At 41.3% G+C, this 16,763-nt stretch overlaps 1 protein-coding gene and 1 pseudogene across 15 annotated transcripts in view; both read right to left on the bottom strand.

Annotated features, from left to right (window-relative positions):
* The window catches only part of SRGAP2 (SLIT-ROBO Rho GTPase activating protein 2), a 282,651-nt gene that overhangs the window by 202,077 nt on the left and 63,811 nt on the right, over nt 1-16,763 (bottom strand). The window lies entirely within an intron of this gene.
* Nucleotides 13,301-14,331, bottom strand: LOC138844932 (small ribosomal subunit protein eS1 pseudogene; annotated as a pseudogene).

Below are 16,763 nucleotides of genomic sequence, written 5' to 3'. Positions count from 1 at the left end.
TCCCTGTCTTCAACAATGAATCTCTGGCAGATTCCAACAAAGCCTTGGAGTTAGCTCTGTACAGATCCTGGGCCAGCTAGGCTCACAATGAAGATTTCCGCCTAATTGCAGCTTTCTCCACTCTTCCTTCCCCTTCCCTCTCCACCTCCAGAGGGGAGTTCCTGCTGGAAATTGCACAATTCTTTGTGCAGAGAGGAACAACGAGTTTAGTTCCTGTTGACCTGAACAGCATAATGTCCTGGCACAGTCGCTTCCACCTTCATAGCAAACTAACAAATGCAATCCCGGTTGTTTTTCTAACCAAAACTATCACTCAAACTTCTATTTCACCAGAATTCAACCTCCTAAGGCACTCACATCTCCTCCAATCAGTCACGTATAACCCAATAGAAGGGTACTGACAAATGTTCACAGAAAAACGGAATCAAAGATAAGTTTGTTTTGGTGCAAAAAAAATTTCAAAGCCATGCACACTTTGCTCACATTCTCCATGAACTTTGTGAAGATCCCTTTTATAACTTTTGGACAATCTAAGACAATGTTCTTGTATTTTTTCTGACCACAGCCCATAATAATAAGTATTGGACTCTGACCTGGTATGTATCTATGGCATACATACACTCCTAAAAAAGTCTGATGCAACAACATTCAATATGTACCTTTTCTATGTTCAATCCACTTTGATAAATTTAAACATCATAGCCCATTAAATTTTTTTAAAAAGCTGATAAGCAGTCATCTAAATTGGCTTCACAACCTGCTGTGCAAAGGAATCACAATCTACAGTTGGAAAAACACAGGCTCTTTCTGGTCCTCTTTTCAAAATCATTTTGGAAACTTTAAGCAGTAATACAACAGCTCTTAAAAACAACACAAATACAAAGATCAACCTCACAAGATGAAATCCTCATCTGAAATAAACCACTCTACATCTTCCCTCGGAAAACCACACAAAAGTCTTTGTGGATTTTGTAGCACAAAGAAACACAAAGACTGGGTGAGAAGGGCAGGACTAGGCTGGATCCAGATATGCCCAGTATACAATCAGGCCAAGAGAGACTCCTTGCCCCAAGTGAAATGATTCTCTGGCTATGCATTCCTTTCAGTTCAACCTTTCGGCCAGCTTTGCAAGGTGCTGGGGAGGCAACAATGCTTTCAAAGCAGGTGTGAAGGTGTGTGATGAAGAGAGTGGGCGCAGCCTGCTGAGCTCTTCCTGAAATTTGTGTTTCAAAGTGCTTTCAGTTCTGTTACTGCATTGCATGAGATGCTATTAGAAAGTTCATTTCCAGAAATAGAAAGTAGCAGGTAGGCGGCACAGCGAAGTGTTTCAGGGTGCTCTGGTGTAAAAGGGTCAATGGTGGGGACAAGGCTTCAGAAATGGAGGAAAATAACATCAAATATGTCAAAAATACTAAGTACTGGAGATTCTTGAAGCAGAGGAAGGGGAGAGGCTGAGCTAAGCTAAGCAGCCTGCTGGGTCTGTGTGCCAGGGAAGGGGAGTAGGGTGGGAAGAATCTCACCAATTTACCACGTCACAGCAAGGGTAGGTTCCAGATCTCCAGTTAGGCTTGGATGCGAGTTTCTCTACATCCTGCCCTGTATACACCCTCTGACCACCCACTCTCAATTCCTGCAGAGAGGCCTCAGGGCGGAGAAGATAGTGACAGAGAAGAAAAACTGTAAGGTCTGATGGTACCTGCTATGATATAAAGAGACTGAAAGCCAATGGCATCTCCTCTCTGTCCCCGCCAGCACCCTGCGCCCTCCACTCTGACCTTAGCTCCTAGTAAACCCAATCGTCCAGGCTGGACCACTCAGCTTCAGCTACAGTGACTGCTAGGAATTCTTCAAATATACTGAGCACACTTGGGCCTTAGGGCTCTCTCTTAGGGCCTTTGCTCTGTCTGGAACGCTCTTCCTTTAATACCCACAGAGCTTACCCTCTCACCTTCTGCAAATCTTTGCACAAATGTGACCTACTGTATCAAGCCACACCTAAAGCTCTCCAGTCTCCATTTTTTTTAAAAAGACTCATTTATTTATTTGAAAAAAAAAAAAAAAAAAAAAAAACACAGGGAGGGAGAGAAGGTGGGGGAGAGAGAGGGAGAGAGAGAGAGAATCATCCACTGGCTCACTTCCCAAATGGCTATAATGGCCAGAGTTGGGCCGATGGCAGCCAGGAGCCAGGAGCTTCTTCCAGGTCTCCCATAAGGGTGCAGAGGCCCAAGGACTGCCTTCTCAGACCATAGTAGAGAGCTGGATCGGAAGCAAAGCAAGCAAGACTCAAACCAGCACTCATATAGGATGCTGGTACTGTAGCAGGCAGCTTCACCCATTATGCCACAACGCCAGCACCCCCAGTCCCCATTTTAAAATGCATCCTGACCTCACTATCCAGCATTCCTGATCTCCCTTCCTGTACTTACTACCTCCTAAATACTAGGCAATTTAGAGGTGGACGTTGTGGCACAGAGGGCCAAGAGTGGCTGGGATCATGTCCCACCTCTGCTTCCAACAAAGCTTCCTGCTAATGGGCCTGTGAGACAGCTGCTGATGAGCCAAGGACTTGGATTCTTGCCACCCATGTGGGAGACCAGGATGGAGTTCCTGGCAACTGGCTTTGGCCTAGCCTAGTCCTAGCTATTGCGGGCATTTGGAGAGTAAACCAGATGGAAGATTCTCTGTCTTTCTCTCTCCCTTTCCCTCCTTCTCTCTCACTCTCTTCTGTCACCCTAACTTTAAAGAAATCTAAAAAAAAAAAAAAAAGCAACTTACATATTTGTCTCTCTCCTCCATCAGAATGCTAACCCACAGAGATCTCTGTTTCACTAACTGAAATAAACAAAGCACCTAGAGCAGTGTCTGATACATGATCAATAAATATCCGAAGGAATAAATGAGTGAATGAATAAAGAAACAAGTTAAGTCAATAGCATGGGATATAAGCATTTCTTCACCTACTTGGAATGGCTAAAAAAAAAAAAAAAAAGAACAACAACAACAAAAAACCCCAAGGTCTTCTAGTCACAGAGATAAATGAAATGCAAATGTTCATGCACACAAAATTCTAGTATAAATTAATTATATCAGATCCTCCTCTTTTTATGAAAGAGGAGTTACCCGCAGGGTGGGACTGGTAGCCACCCTTACAGGAAAGGAAAAGAGCAAAGGAAAGATCTACACAAAAACTCAGCAATTTTTGAAAGTTCACAACTTACCCATGAGTGATTTCTATTTACCTTTACGTAAGCAGGAATAAACAGAAGTTTTAAGAAGATACTTGTGTCAAGAGTCCTAATGCCTATGGCACCACCTAGATTGATTTATGAAGAAATATGTTTGCTCCCATTTAATACAGACTTCCTTATAGAACAGCAAGGCTCTGAAACGGAATTTACCCACTAGTTAGACTGAAAAGCACCAAGATACTTGGTATGTCTATTGGTCTACAAAAGTGATAGATGACCATGTGGCAGGGGGTAGCCTAAAAGCCAACAGCTTGCATTTCCAATCCAGAAAACTTAACAGGACTGGGCAGCAAGTCGCCAGCTGCTATGCAGTACTAACTCAGGATCTTGAGCCTGCTTCCCTGCGGCAAGACACCAGCCTCAAAATAAGCAGTTAAAAGAATTCATCTGTCTCCTCTTCAGTCTCAGGAACTTGGTCCTGGGGACAGGTGGATGTCTCTCTCACAAGCAAGCACGGACCCCCAGCCTAAGGAAAGCCTCCAGAAAGGATTTCTGGTCACGAGGGAGCAATTTCAGAAGGATGAGGCCATAAAACAATTAAAGAGGGAATGGGTTAATCTGGTAATAATCCATATGTCCTGAGCAACATTGCTACAAATGCAATCTCACATCAGTCACTGGCTTCTCAACCCAGGCAATTTTCTTGCCTCCTTCTTGCTGCCCTCCCACAATCACCAAAAAACCACATTTTATAACAGAGGGAAGGCAGAGGGCTAGAATTCTCACATCTAAACCCTCCGGCAACCAGAACTTACTGAAGCTACTCTCCTGGGAGGGGGCACATTGTGACCAAGCTTCCCTGCAGTACCTCCTGCCATCTGCAAAATTAAATTAAATGCTCCTTCGCTTTTGAAATCCTGCCATCAGTGTACCAAAGGGAACATCTGAGTATACCAGGCAGGGATGATGGCTTTTCCTTTTTACCAACACACACAAATCATTAGGAGATTAAGTCTCTGAATAGCTAATGTGCATTTTCATAAAGCAGGAGAAGTTAAATGCTCAGTCTGACACGCACATAGCAGGAGTTGAAAGGGACTGGGATTGCTGCCTTCGGAAGATGATTAAATGCAGGGCAGACAGAAAGCTAATGGCTTTTTACCTTCCCTTCACCCGGTAGGACGATGTCAGGAATGGACACAGGAAATCAAGTGCCAAGAGGGCACACTGGGCAGGCCTGTTAGAGCTTTCTCTATGGGGGTTAAACCCCAGGGTGTGGGAAGGCTGTGGTCACCACACTGATGATGGCTGCTCCAAGGAAAATTGAGATTTAAAGCAAAGCAAGGTATTCACATCACCTTCTATCCTTCCTGCTTTACCACAGTTTCCAACTGCTAACCTGAAAACCCAGACAAAAGACTGATAGCTTTTGCCATCTCCCCTACCTTCCTCTGACTGAAAAATTTCACTCCACAGAGTTATTTCCACACCCACCTTGTCTCACTTCCAATACACCTAAATTTGGAACAATGGAAACAAGTGGGTGAAAAGACACAAAGAAAAAAAAATCCAGGAAATGACAGTCTTCAGAGCAGAGATATACAATTTGCAAAGCAACTCAGACTGGGGACAGACTTTTTATGAATATAAAATTACATACAAATTACATTTCATTCAAACCACTTCACTCTGACATATCTTTATTGAGCACCTAATACTATGCCCTGCGGGAGAAGACAAAAAATGATTGGTCAGAGCCTCACCAAAGCCACAACTCAGCAAGCCTCTCTATTCATGCATGGAGAGGTGACTTTGGGAAAATCCAGGAGATGCTCTTGATTAGGGATGTGTAATAAAGAACTTAAAGTCACTCTTAACTTTGCATCTACTTGCCACCCTCAACCCAGAATAGACAAAGAGGAAAGTTTCTGGGGCAGAGGCTGAGGCAGAGAAACCAGATGGCTGCCGGTATAACTCAGGAATATCTGCTTATTGATGGGACAACTAGCAGGAAGTGTGAGAGAGAGCTTTAAATCCCAGCCTTTGGGAAACCATCATTTGCAAGAGGGGCTATTATTCACCAAAGCTTTCTTTTAACTACCATCATTACTAATAAGCCTGTTTCCCTTCTCCCCCACCTTAATCTAGAAAAGACAGAATTTTCAGAGGGAGAATTAGGAACAAAATTATATCGTGGTCTGGAATCCAGGGAAAGATACTAGGCCATCGGAACCAATTGCGTGAAGGGATAGGGGGAATAATTGCAAAGAAACTGGGAACAAGGGAACACACAAAGCTCCTTACCCCACAGTATCTACAGTCTCAAGCCTGACATCCAGTTGTCTTTCCAGAAACATGCTTCTGATAGTATAAAAACGATACCAACCAAAAAGGCTCATAAATTCTCATTCCTCAACTCAGTAACTACCCACAAGAGGATTTTTACAAAAATGAGAAGTTCCCCCAGAAACCCTGATTCTGAGTGTCATCAAAAACAATCTCTTTTGAGCTTCCACATTGCTGTCCTCAAGAGAGGCTCCAGGGTCAGTCTGAAACCAGACGACATCAGACCTCTGCGCTTAATTCTTACTGTCAGTATCTGCCAGGAACCAGCCAAGAGCAGAAGTCCAAATCCTACAGGGAGAGGGATTCTCACTGTGGCTCCAATTCTACTCTGAAAAACTCAACAGTACAAATAGTATTTCATAACAAAGAGGTTTCAGTCTAAAAACCCAAGGCCAAAGAGCAGAGCCGGGTGACAGAGCTGAAATTCTGGCAGAAATACAAACCCCCAGATACCGTCCACCCGCGTCCAGAAGCAAACACAGAGCGCGCTCGGGTAGGAAGGACTCCCAGGCACCACCCCTTCTGCTCCCTCTTCCCAGAAACCACACTCTCTGGGAGAAGACTGGGGCCAAATGTCCTCCAGGGATGCAGCGCTTCTCCCAATGTGTACAGCTTCAGAGCCAGCCTAGGAGCTGCCTGCTCTGTGTCAGTGCTCTTATGATGTAGTGTGTTCCAGGGATGTCTAACTAGCAGGTGCCAACTCCCAGCTATGCTAAGATATAAACTGTGAAATAAAGGAGTTGTGGCTACAAAGAAAGAGAGAAAATGATGGTTTAAAAGAAATATATTGTCTGTCTGGATAACTATTTTCTTTGTTTTGCTTTTCTGTATTTTCCAAATAGCCTTTGAGATAAAATATGTTGCTTTCTTTAAAAAATTTTTTTTATTTATATTATTTGGAAGGCAGAGACACAGAGAGAGATGGAGAGACAGAGAGATATCATCCATCCACTGAGTCACTCTTGCAACAACCAGGGCTGGGTCAGGCTGCAGCCTGGAGCCAGGAACTCCATCTGGGTCCTCCACATGGGTGGCAGGGCACAAGCACTTGGGCCATCATCTGCTGCAGTCCCAGAAGCATTATCAGGAAGCTGGACTGGAAGCAGAGCACCCAGGACTTGAACTGGTACTCTGGTATGGGATGCGGGTGTTGCAAGCTGCTGTTTACCCCACTGCACCATAACACAGGTCCCCAAACGTGCTGTTTTCAAATTAGAACAAACAATAAATGCTATTTACAACATTTAAAAAAAAATTCACAGAAACATCATCCAGAATGCTTCTGAGACAATGCTCTAGGCTGCCCCACCCAATGGAGGAAGCCAGGGGATGGGAAACTGAAAGAGAAAGAAATAAGAGAAATTCAGTTTTCAAAAAAGCAGAAAAGGAAAATTTTCGGCATTGAGAAAAGGTGGGCATTTCCCAGCTGTAGTGTGCACACGCAGACTTCAGAAAAGCATTCATTTACAACGGGAGGTACCTGGTTAACGCTCCGCATGAGAGAGCACTCAAAACACAGAATCATTGTTTCTGGGTATGTTCTGTGAAGAAAGACTTGCTTGGATGTTTTCACGCCTGGGTGTGTCAGGACTGCCAGGTCTGGGTAGACAATAGAATCCTAAAGGCTTATGCTCCCTCTAGGGTCTCAGTGGCTTTTGTCTCAGGTTCCAGGAGGGCCAGAAACAGCTCTTGGCTGTTGCCAAGGGGAAAGGACAGGAGCACCACTTCACGGTGCCTAAGGAAGGCTCAGCTCACCCTCGCAGCTGCTCTCCTCTGGCCTCCTAGAAGACAAGGGTCTTACAGGTTCTTCCCCCTTGAGTCTCAGGAGCGAGCCTCCTAATGTGAATTCAGTGTTATATGGGCCAGGCCCTGGAGGAAGCACACACCAGTGAGGGGAGAAACAGATGCCAATTTCCAACAGAAACATCTGTTCCTTCCAGCTCAGGAAAATCTATTGGCAGTGCATGGTGCACGAGGATTTTTTTTGTTCGAAAAATGCTAAAAAGTACTCCACAGAAAAATGAACCAATGCTGTAACAATACAACCAATCCTCCATGCTTTGGAAAAGAAGGCACCACATACTGCTTTTTGAACTGTTACCCATTGTTACCAAAGCCTAAGCACCATATTTCTCCCCATAAAGGTGCAATTGCACCTAGATAGAGCTCTAAGCAGCCACTGGTCCAGGTCGAGAAATCTGCAAGACACTTTGTGTTTGCCACAATGTCTGGGGAAGTGCTAATAGTGTTTAGTGCAAACAGAGAGAAATTTAATATCCTATCATGTGTGGGACAGTCCCACACACCAAATATGCATCCAAAACACCAACAAGATCTCTGCAAAGAAGCCCTATGAACAGACGTGTTTTAGCTTTTCTTGTTTCTGTTTTAAGTTTTGCTAAATGAGCATAACATTCATTCACCTGGAGGTAACAAAAAAAATGCAAAATAGTAAATAATGAAAAAAAATTTCCTTTCCATCTTCACCATACCCCCATTTTCTACACTTCTGAGGAAACCAATGTTACAATTTTTTTAATATATCCTTCTAGTAATATTCTTTTTTTAAAAAAAGATTTTTTGGGGGGCAGGCACCGTAGGGTAGGCTAAGCCTCTACCTGCAGTACCGGTATCCAATATGGGCGCCAGTTCTCACCCCCGGCTGCTCCACTTCTGATCCAGTTCCCTGCTAATGCACCTGGAAAAGCAGTGGAAGGTGACCCACTGGATGCAGCGACCCAAGCACTTGGGCCATCTTCCGCAGCTTTCCCAGGTGCATTGAAAGGGAGCTGGAATGGTAGTGAAGCAGTCCGGGGCTCGAACCAGCGCCCACATGGTATGTGGACATCACGGGTAGTGGCTTTACCTGCTACACCACAATGACAACCTCAATATTCTATGTACAAATAAGCATCTGTGTATATGCCTCTTCCCTTTCTGAAGAAACTCTATTCCACTTTTTTTTAATTTATCTCTTTTTTTTTTTAAGATTTATTTATTTATTTGAAAGGCAGAGTTATAGAGAAACAGAAGTAGAGACAGAGAGGTCTTCCATCCTCTGGTTTACTCCCAATTGGCCATGATGGCTGGTTGAGCCAATCTAAAGCCAGGAGCCAGGAGGTTCTTCCAGGTGTCCCATGCAGGTGCAGGGGCCCAAGGACTTGGGCCATTTTCCACTGCTTTCCCAGGCCATAGCAAGGAACTGGATTAGAAGCTGAGCAGCCAGGTCTCCAATCAGCACCCATTTGGGATGACGGCACTGCAGGCGGCAGCTTTCCCCACTATGCTACAGTGCCAGCCCCTTTTTTATGCATCTTGGAGTGTTTGTGTGAGTACCTATCAATGTGTCCTTTCTACTGGCTTCAGAGCATCCCATGGGGTAGTTGCGTTTTCATTTATGGACCAGTGTTTTTTTTTGCCATTACTTCCAATGTTTTGGCACCATAAATTATGCTGTAATAAAGGCAGACGTGAGTTTACCCATAAGGGAACTGCTAAGCCAAAGGGTATATACATTTGTAATTCTCTCTGATACTGCCAGTCAACAATGTATGAGAGTGCAAAGTATTAGAAATTATTTTTATCTAATATGTGAAAAATGATTACAGACTGTGGTTGTGATTTAATGTGTATTTCTCTATCATGAAATCAAGATTCATTTCCTATGTTTGTATGTCTTATTGTTGCAGTAAGTTTTTGTGGCTGCTTGTTTTTTGAAGCAACAGTTCATGTTCTTCGCTCATTTTTCTTTTGGATATTGATCTTTTCTTGACTATTATTGGCTGTAAAAACACTATCTATAAAGTTAATTAACCCTTTCTTGTGTGTTGAAAATATTTTCCTAGTTCATCTTTTGCCTTTATGATATCATTTTAATCTTTCAGAGCTTTAAAAATTTATCAATTTTCCTTATACAGCTTCTGAATTTTCTGTCATACTTAGATTATATTTCAAGGTTTTAAAAAATATTCTGTTTCTTTTAATATTTTCATGAATTTATTTTGTGAATGAATATTTTAATCAATATAAAATTTACTTTCATGTAAAAAGTATAGGGATCTAGTTTAATCTTATTCCTCAATAGCCACCAAGTTATCTCAAAAGTGGTTAAAACTTCATTCCTCCTTCCCATCCTACCAATTTTAAATGCCACAGCTTACTCTATGCCAAATTCCTTTGTGTATTTAGATCTACTTCTGAATTCTCTATCCTGTTTTTTTGGACTCTATTTTTAATTTGGAGATGAGGGGAAAAATCTATGGAGCAACCTTGACGTGTCATAAAGAAAAGGAAATGGCTTTCAAGTGCCTAGAGGCAGTGTTCATATAAAATGGAATTTAAAATTACTCTCAGATCACTCTAATATTCCATGGGACTCTACCCCACACCTTGTCTTTTGCTTATGAATAGTTTACATATTTTTAGATTCTTTATTTATTTTTACTTTGTTTAAAAGGGAGAGGGAGAGACTGAGATTTTCCATGCATAGAATCATTCCCCAGACACCAGCAACAGCCGAGGCTGGGCTAGAGCACAGATACCTATGAGCCTAGAACTCCTTTTGGGTCTCCCACATGGGTGGCAGGGACCCAGGTACTTGAGCCATCACCTGCTACCTCCCAGGATGCACATTAGCAAGAAGCTGAACCAGAAGCAGAAGAGCTAGCATTGGAACCAAGCACTCTGATACGGGAGGTGAGCATCTCAGCAGCAACCTCACCACTTTGCAAAAACACTCGCCCCTAAGTGGTGTTAATATTTTTTAATGTAAGCCTTTATTTAAAAGTAATATGTACATAGAAAGGGACACAACTCTAAGTATCCAGGTAAAAAAAAAAAAAATTTCCCAAAATGAAGAAAACCAGCACCAGGGCTCAGAACATCACGAGTGCTTTTCGAAGACCATTTGAGTCCCCTTTCAGTCATGACGCACCAGCTACAGTGAACACGATCCTGATTAGTATCACTATAGGTTGGTTCTGCCTGTTTCAAACTTCAGATAAACGGAATCATATACTGTGTGCTCTTGTCGTGTGCCTCTTTCACTCACTGCGAGTTCCATTCATGTACGGTTCTTACTCATATGTTTTCATTACATATAGTAATAGCCACTGTGTGACCACTTCAATTTATATTTATCCATTCTACTTTTGATGGGCATTTTGGTAGTTGTTTGAGTCTTACAAATAACACTGCTAAAAGCATCCTTGTATATCTTTTAGTAACCTACTTACTTTTTACCAGTCTGAACACTTTTGTCTTTGGTATGTATCCTGTATATAGAAGAGTTTTGTTTCGCTTGGGAGCTAATCTTAAAATATTTTTCCTTTATTAGGTGAATTTCAGCTCATTTGTATTTTTATATTATCGACATATTCAGTCTCAAACCTATCACACTGCTTTGAATTATTTTTACTATTTCTATTATTTTACATTCAGTCTGAAATGTCTCTTATGCTTGCTTCTTTTTTCTTTCTAGTGAAGCTTGTACTTTTGTTCTAGTGATTATCTTTATGCTAATAATTTAATAATATACTTAGCAAGCTCTTTTCCTTACTTATTCTACTACTATTTAGCCTGTTAGCTTTTAATTAATTCTTGGATTCCTATCCATTTATTAATTTTGTGACAATCTTATTCTACTGTCCCCTTTCTACCTGCCTTCCATATCTCCTTCCATTTTTATTTGCTTTGTTTCCATTTTTCAGAACAAATATAAATTACATTATTTCACTCTTATCCTTATTGTTGCTTTAATCTTAGCTCTATCTTAAAATATATTCCATGTATGGGACCAGTGTTGTGGTACAGCAGGTTAAGCTGCTGTTTGTGATGCCAGCATCCCATGTCAGAGTGCTGGTTCAAGTCCCAGCTACTCTGCTTCCACTCCAACCTTGTTGCTAATGCACCTGGGAAAGCAGTGGATGATGGCCCAAGTACTTGGGTCCCTATCACCCACATAGGTGACCAGGATAGAGCTCTTGGCTCCTGGTTTCAGCCTGGCCCACCCAGGATGTTGCAGGCATTTGGGGAATGAACCAATGGATGGAAGATCTCTCTGTCTCTCCTTTCCTCTCTGTCACTCTGCCTTTTGAATAAACAAATAAATCTTGAATATGTATGTGTGTGTGTATATATATATATATATATTCCATGTTCATTATCAGTCCTCTGACTAAATATTTCTTTTATCTGATCTCTCTATGGTTTCCTTCTAGGCCTCCAATCCCTAACATCTCAGATCTTTTCTATGTGTGACTTGTTATATTTCTATTATATTTTTCATATTTAAAAAAATAATTTTGGTCTCTGTTCTTCCTTCCGGATATTTTCCTCCAATATATCACAAGCTACTAATTCTTTATTCAACTGTATCCACTCTTCATGAAATTCATACAATAAATTCTTACTTTCATTTGCATATTTTTAGTTTCATAACTGTCATTTTATTCAGTCCTTAGTTTCTAGTTCTCTGCCAAAATTATCAATCTTGACATTTTTTATACCCTTAAATATTTTTTGTAAAGTTTTTTTTTTTTTTTTTAAAGAACATCTATTCATTTGAAAGGTGGAGTTACAGAGAGGCAGAGGCAGAGAGAGGTCTTCAATGCGGTGGTTCATTCCCCAAATGGCTGCAACGGCTGGAGCTAGGATGATTCGAAGCCAGGAGTCAGGGGCTTCTGAGTCTTCCACATGGGTGTAGGGTCCAAGGACTTGGGCCATCTTCTACTGCTTTCCCAGGCCATAGCAGAGAGCTGGACTGGAAGTGGAGCAGCCAGGTCTCAAACTGGTGCCCATATGGGATGCTGGCACTGCAGGCAGCAGCCTTACCCTCTAAGCCACAGCACCAGCCCTGCAAAGTTATTTTTTAATCTAGATTTGATAACTCCATTTTCTGGATCTTTTAAAAGATTTGTTTATTTATTTGAAGGTCATAGATTACACAGAGAGAGGAGGAGAGGCAGAGAGAGAGACAAGTCTTCTATTCGTTGGTTCACTCCCCAATTGGCCGCAACTGCCGGAGTTGCGCTGATCCGAAGCTAGGAGCCAGGAGCTCCCTCCGGTCTTCCCATGCAGGTACAGGGGCCTAAGGAATTGGGCCATCTTGTTCTGCTTTCCCAGGTCATAGCAGAGAGCTGGATCAGAAGTGGAGCAGCCAGGACTCGATCTAGCACCCATATGGGATGCCGGCACTGCAGGCATGGGCTTTACCAGCTATGCCACCGTGCCGGCCCCCATTTTTGGGATCTTATGTGGATTTAGTTTGTATGATCTACTATGCCTTTTAGTTTTTACTGTCATGTCATCAGTTTGGCTATTTTTGATTGCATACTGGGCATTTTACATTGAAAAATCATGAAAATAATTTAAGACTTCTCCAAAAAAGGATTTATTTTTATTTTTTTTTTTTGCTTTTGAGATGTGGCTAAAAACAAACAAACAAACAAAACAGGCAATCCAATCGACAAAATCAGGAAGTGAAAGGGTCTGAAGTTGGGCCTCATTTCCTAAAAGGGCTAATTCAGTCTTTCAGAGCATCAGCCGGAAGCCCCAGGCATTTACCAAGGCCCACCCATTTAGGCAAGTCCTAAATTCCATTCTGTACCACTAGCCACATGAATGGCTGCAAGTTTTTGTTAGGTTTCTTTTATTATTATTATGACTATTTTTTAGTTATTTTAATAATATATAGAGAACAGATTTCATGAATTTCATAGATCCCAAGAATACAATGATACTTTCCTCCCTCCCTCCTTCTTCCTTCCTTTTCTTTTATTTTTTTGTGATAACATACTTCCTTTTTTTTTTTTTCCACAAATAGGACTTTGTATTTGCACTATTAAAGTCTAAATTTTAAACAGATTCTTGGACTGGTGGTTCATGTCCATAGCTCGTTTGACTTTAGCACCTGTCTCATCCCCAGTGGCCTTTCCAGAACCACTACCTTCTCCATGAAGCTCCATGAGTTTTTCCAATTCAACCCCGGGCTTCTTCAGCACCTTTACTTTTCTAACGCAGACATCATGGAGAGGATAAACAGACCGACAAGCCTTCTCTATGTCTTTTCCAATGCTGTCTGGGATCAATTTATTGACTACTTCTTTCAAGCCATTTGTTTGTACCTCCCATGTCATAACTGCCATCATCTTCTTCCACATCTGATGGACCTGTTGGTGCTGAGCACAGAAAGTCCTCCATATCTGACTGTTACATTTTTTGGTAAAACCAACACAGAACAGACGAAGCAAAGAGCTGTCAGTAGTCCCGACACCAACATGGGCTTCAATCATGCTCTGCCATTTTTTGACCATGGAACACATTTTGTCATGGGTAAGATCCATGCCGTGGAAGTTATGCAGTTTTGCCTTGAAAATCCTCAGTAATCAGTTAGAATTTTCTAAATGTAACTTCATCATTCTGCAAGTCAGCAAGACTCACTTCAAAAACATGACCCTTGAGACTATCAGATGCATTTTAGTTCCTTGGGTCCTCATGACTAATGTTTTTCCAATATTTCACATGTTGAACATAGCAGGTACTTTCACATCATAACAATCTTTCTTAGAAAATGGGTCCACCACTTTTTTCTTGGTTCCCTTTTTGCTGTCTTTCTTGTTCTTGCCAACCACCATGGTGGTGCTCAGAAAGCCAAAAGGGCAGAAGTGTGATAACATATTTTCAATTTACTTTATAAGCACAGGCTCAATGCTCCTCTACCAAAGAGCTCTACAAGTAAAAGCCAGACAGAACACTGCTCCGCAGGGGTGCAGACAAGAGTTATAGACAATCAAATCACAAGATGTCAGTTTAGCTTGATACACAACAAGGTTCTTTGGATTTGGTTTTTGTTTTTTGTACTCTATGTTAGCTACAACCAACCAGAGAAAACATGATATCTGTCTTTTGGGGTCTGGCTTATTTCAATCTCTTAGCTTCCTCTTCCAGAATCCGAAGATGCCCCTAAGGGAAAATTTTTTCCAGAGCCACTCTGCAAGTTTCCCGATATACAAGATCTTACCCTCATAATGTCTTATTGTCTTGTTAGCGCTCCAATGGCTTCAAACAGACTTTTAAAACTGTGTCTACTTTTAGGATGTTCCATAAGGAATCACCTTGCTTTTGACATCAAAGAAAGAACTCTAGCAAGAAACCAGTGAGTGGGACATGGAACACCTTAATGATGTCATTAGGACTGCAGCTGAACAGGCATCTCATCATATTTTCAGCAATAAAAAGCAGAAAGGATGAAAGAAATGACCTACACCAGTCAAGTCCATTTCTTTTGCCATATATTTTTTAATAAATAAGAATTTCTTTGGATTCTTTTTACTTCACTCTTAGAATTTTGCCTTCTTTTTTATTAGAGAGGATTCTGAACAATTAACAAAATCTCTCCAGGCCTTAGTTGCTATCAAATGAGTGACTTGCACCCCATGATCACTAAGCTCCTCCAGCTCAAACATTCTTAGATTCTATTAACTTGCTTATCTCCTCATTATTTTTAGAATAGTAGAAAGAAATAGGAGAATTCACCTATTTAAGAGATAAGAACTTAAGTCCAAAGACGCAGAATATCCAGAGCTTTATCTCCTGGATAGAGAGGTCTCAATTTAGGTTAAGTCAATATAGTGAAACCTAGATTTAAAAATTAAATTGGAGAGAAAGAAACACGCTCACTTTATGAAAAATAATTCTAATCTTCTGGCAGGTCTTGTTATGTTTTCCTAATGCCTTTAAATTATTATTAGATTTATAGTAATTTAATTTGCATGCAACTTTCAAGAACATCCACGGGCTCTTTTATTCGTGCCTATGGACTATTATTTTCTGGAGCAGATCAACACTTCTCTGGTCTCCTATCCCCAAGAATATCAGACATTCCTTCTGTCTTGGTATTTCTCGGACCACCCCCTTCCATGATTTTAAGAGCAATTTTCTGACAGCTTCTGGTGCCCAAATCTTCAGCCGTTAGCGAGCATTCAAGGGAAACATCCTTAATCCTCCAACTCGAATCTTTCTCGGTGCTTACTTCTTTAGAGGCAGAATGAGAGATTCCATATATCTAGTTAAAAAATATGAAAAGATTCCTTCTTTTTCTCCACCCTCCCTTACATTCCTCATGACCAACCATCCTCCCAAAAGGGGGGTATAATTTACCTACACTATGCCAAATATTTCTGCTTTATTTTTACCATGGAAAAAGCATTAAACTTAGCTGAATTATTCATGAGACTCTAGGTAACATGATTGTTGTTTTTGGCCTTTAGCTTCAATACTTTCAGTCTTGCAGATCATTTTAGAGTTTTTGAATGGGACTAACAAGGGACTTTGCTATATACATCATTAAACTGTTGGCATGCGTCCTGGCACAGAAATTTACAGTATATCAATATACTCATATATTTGCAAGGATGCCTGTGCCTTCAATGCTGGGTAGTCCTTACTTTTATTCACTTTTCCTATTTCCCTGGGGTTTCATCCAGACTGGATATGCCAACATGAAATGACTAAAATATGCAAGACACAAAAAATATCTGAGCTCTCGTTTAGAAATTCTCAGCCTTCCTCGGGGGAAGACTTTGTAAGACTGCCTGACTGATGGGGGGCCAGTTGCAAAAGTGATTTTCTGAATCTGGATAGAATTGTGCAATCCATGTTCTCCCATTGTCCAACGTTTGTTAATAAATTAGTTCATCCTCATAGCTATCATTTAGACATGCCTCTTAGGATCTTCCTCTACTCTTCAATGTTCTGGTTTGTTCAAAAGGGAAGGAAGAAGAAAAAAACAGATAAAACTCTCCATCCCCCATTACAACTCCCGGGCACCATTTCTCACTTCTTCCCATCAAGGCAGAATAGGTACTGTCCACTCCTGTTCCAAGAAATCTCACTATCATGCCAGGTAAATCATTGGCAGCTGGCAATGGAACCAATGACCCTCAACAATCAGACCTGAGCTCTATTTCTATGCTTTTTTCAGAAAACCTTTAATGTCTCAAAGCTTTCATTGGGAACATTTAAAGATTTTAGGAAATATTTCCTCAGTCTATTACCTTGCAAAATCAGATCGGAAAAGATATAAGGATACTGCATTCATTTCTATTACACTTCTCCCCCAGTATAAGAGCCAGGTTAAGCCTACTAAACTGGACAAATATTCACTAAGCAATCAGACTCAGAACAGTCCGACAGCTGAAGAAGCATACCCTCAGGGAGGGGTTTAACACA

Source organism: Oryctolagus cuniculus, chromosome 13 (assembly GCF_051225735.1).
Source record: "Oryctolagus cuniculus isolate XC-2025 breed Fujian yellow rabbit chromosome 13, ASM5122573v1, whole genome shotgun sequence".
Lineage (NCBI taxonomy): Eukaryota > Metazoa > Chordata > Mammalia > Lagomorpha > Leporidae > Oryctolagus > Oryctolagus cuniculus.
Note: the sequence above shows the minus strand (reverse complement) of the source record. Positions and strands in the feature narration are given on the sequence as shown.